This window comes from Macrotis lagotis, chromosome 1 (assembly GCF_037893015.1).
Source record: "Macrotis lagotis isolate mMagLag1 chromosome 1, bilby.v1.9.chrom.fasta, whole genome shotgun sequence".
NCBI classification, from domain to species: domain Eukaryota; kingdom Metazoa; phylum Chordata; class Mammalia; order Peramelemorphia; family Peramelidae; genus Macrotis; species Macrotis lagotis.
In genome coordinates this window covers 898,313,622-898,317,242 of record NC_133658.1, presented here as the reverse complement: position 1 = coordinate 898,317,242, position 3,621 = coordinate 898,313,622, and positions in this window count along the sequence as shown.

The following is a 3,621-nucleotide window of genomic DNA, read 5'->3' as shown; positions in this document are numbered from 1 at the left end:
GGTCAAAAAGATTCTAGTTCCAATCTTTTCTCATACACTATCAGCTGTGAGACCTTGGGCAAGTCACTTTACCTCCGCCATAATTTACTCATCTTTACAATGGAGATAATAGCACCTACCTCATGCCAATGTTGGGAGGATCAAATGAGGATATAATTGTGAAGTGGCAAATGCTGACTATTCTGTCAGTCAGCCTAGGGCAGTTCTTGTCCCTGCCAAGGCTGAGCCCCAGCTCCTGCCTGCCACATTTTGTGGGCCAGACAAAAGAAAGGCCTTGGACAGCCTTTTGGAGATTTGAAGGCAGTTTTCATGGCCTGCCCTCAGCTCCACCTCCAACTTGCAGCCTTCACTCGGCATCTAGTATACCCAGTGTCTTTATCTGAACCTTTTATGGAATGTCCTGGAAACCGTCAGAATCCTGGCAGTCCTTAAGCCCACAATTCATCAAAGTCCTTCCTGTACTGCAGTGCCTGAAATGGAATCCCAAACTCGAGAGATGCAGATGCCCCCTTCCCTCCCTAGATCACCACCTCACATAGTGAGGACATTTAGTGTCAATGACCCTGGTACTGTCAAGTCACCGACTCCTTACTGACTACAGTTTAGGGGGCCTGAAGCCCTGGGAGCTCCTATCCAGGTCTGAGGTTCTTCCTCCCATCCTTCAGGTCAGACACTGACTTTCAAAAAAGAGCTTTGGGAATGGCTTGGCGAAGGCCAGTATTCCATTCTGTCTCCTCCCTGGCAGGATGTGGGATCCTTCCAACCACCCCCGGGCTCCACCCAGGGCCACTAACTGGGCAACAAGCCATGGGGCAGCAAGCACCTCATTTGCCTTCCAAGGAAAGGAGAAGTGAAATTATCCCTGGGCTATGGGTGATATTTAAACTACATTTCAGGATTTTGGAGTCCAAGGGACTTGCTCTGACACTGCCTGCCACCCATCTCTCCTGCCCTGCTATTTTCCATTAGGCTAATAATGCCCCTGTGGGCACCATCACTATCCAAGCCAAACCAGCAAGAATGCTTTCTCGGGAATATTACTTGTCACCACTGTTCCTTCATCCTGCAGCTTGGGTCTTTGATTCTCCTCCTGTCTGGTTATCTGGGATGTGGCCAGAAGTGTCCCTGATCAGTGTAGTCTTCCCACAAACATACCTCCCATAGCTCATGAAAGAGCAGACCAAGCTGGCAGTTGAGACCAGGAGGAGAGATGAATGGAATGGGCACCAAGAAGCTAGAAAATAGACTGTTTGCCAGTCACCAATAAATCAAACTTGTAGGAAAGCATTATATATCTCATCTGATTCTCTTCTAGATCTACAGCTGGAAGGCAACATAGACCCCCTCCTCTTCAGATGAAAAAAAATGTCATGGGAGGGGAAGAGATTCCTGAAGCTAGGGTCAGAACTCTAGTCATTAAGAGAAATGAGGCCAGAAGCAGATCAAAATGGAATTGGGAACTGTTTAACAAATTAAATAAAAATACAATATCTTATAGCTAATATTATTTTGTGGGTTTCTAAGTTAATATTCTTTCATTTCTATTTGAGTTAAACACCTAGCTTAAAGTATTTGCTCTTTAGAGAGCACTTTTAAAAAAACTGAAATTCCCAAAGGTAGCGTTTCAGAGTCCAAGACAGGTCTTCCCTGATGTTTACGCTTACTCTTGGCCCTTCATGAGGCCACAGGCACTAGAGCAAACAGTTACTTGACCCAGGATTACAAGTCTAGCACTTACCACCCAGGCTGGCACATTAATCTATCAATAAATGTTTATGGAGCACCTCCACTGTGCCAGCACTGTAGTAAGAAGTGGAGATACAAAAAGAAGCAAAGGCAGGTCCTGCCCTCTGAGATCCACTGCAGCGCCACCTGGCTGCCCTTCAGCGATTGTATATGAAACAACCTTTGCCAAACAGGAGTACAAGGAGTGGAGCTGTCCAATCTTCAATCAGCTTGTCTTCTCTTGCTCCGGATTCTAAGTAGAATGGGACCCAGTTGCGGCCCCCATCCATTCCTTCTCGTTTGTTCGGCACCTGCGATGCTTTTCTAACAAACTCTTCATTCCATCAGAAGCACAAATCCCCTTGGGACAGGGAAGATTATCATTAGCCTGGCACTTTTCTAGAACTCTGGGCATCTAAGAAAGAAAGCAAGAGTCTGGCCTTAAGGGATCAGGGCAGCCCTTTGTGGTGACAATAGAAGTTATTGATGAGAGATTTCACTTAGCGGAAATAGAAATTGTTTTATTAAAACTTGCAGAGATTAAAACCCCGTGGAAAGGTGGGGATTTGAGAGAGCCTTCCCTAAAGTTACCTGAACCCCATAAGTTGTCCAGAAAAGTTCAGGTGGATGGGGTACACGAACTGCCAGACAAGCCTACCTGCCAATGAGCTGAAAACCAGTGACCCACCAGCCATAGCCCTAACTAGCCTCAAGAGATGAATCTAATCCTGACAGTATCTGGGTGAGAAGTTGTAGAAACAGTTCCCTCATCTGCTGCTCCTGGAGTGGGAACCTGAGTCTAGAGATCCTGGTTGTACCTGGCTGTATAGAATCCCAGAATGTTAGAACTCTCCAAAGTCATGCAACTCAAGAAAGGAACTAGCGTGTAAAAAGGGGAGCGTCTTGGCTAACAGCAAGATGGAGCTTACTCCAATTGCATTTCTCCTTCAGTTACATACATAGTTGGAAGAGATCTCAGTGGTCATCTTGTCACTGGATCCTAGAAGCAGATCTGGAAGGGACTTTGGAAGACATCAAGTCCTATTTATAGAAGAGTAAACCAAAGCTCAAAGATTTTCTGTGACTTATTAAGGTCAACCAAAGTAACAAGCAACCAACCCTCTTTGCCTCTTGTACCACATGCCTGAACAATTATTCCCTCTTCAACCCACCATCTACCAGTCAATTGACCATCCAGCCTTTGCTTATAGAGCCAGCTTCCTCCCAAATCACTTCTTAACCATTGAAAGTAGAGTTCTGCAGAGACTAAGCTCTCATTCTTTTTATAATTTATCTGGGGTGCCCCTGTCCTTATTTGTCATTGTCCATATCTCTGCTTCGTGCCTGGCTCATCATCCTCCCTCCTCCAAGGGCCACCATCTGGAGCCAGCCCAGCTACCCAGTCTGTTGTCATAAGGGTTCTGTCATTAAGGCAGAATTTGCCTTCTGTTGATCTGCCATTTGCATGGCCTGGGCCCCCTCATCATGGTCAGCCTGATGCAGTATATTCCTCCTAGTGAGGGAAAGAGGTCCTGCGTCTGCCTTGGCAGAAGGAGGGGTTCTGAGCAGTTAGCTTCTCTGGGCCTCCATTTCCCCTCATAAAATGAGAATTGGTTGGTCTAGATCAGTTTTTAACCTGGGCTCTGACAACTTTTTAAAAACTTTTATTTTTGAAAACTATTTCAACTCTTCAGTAAAGATCTGTCTGTTTGGGGGGAAAGTATAAGTAAAGTCCAGGAAATAAAGTTCAGGGAAACCCAACAGAAGGCTTTTAGCCAAGTGCAATCCAGGTCCCGACAGCTAGATAGCAAGTCAGCATAGAGGACTCCAGCCCCAAACAATGTCTGAACCCTAAGAACACTGGAGTCTGGGACTGGGTCCCAGGACTGGGTCAGG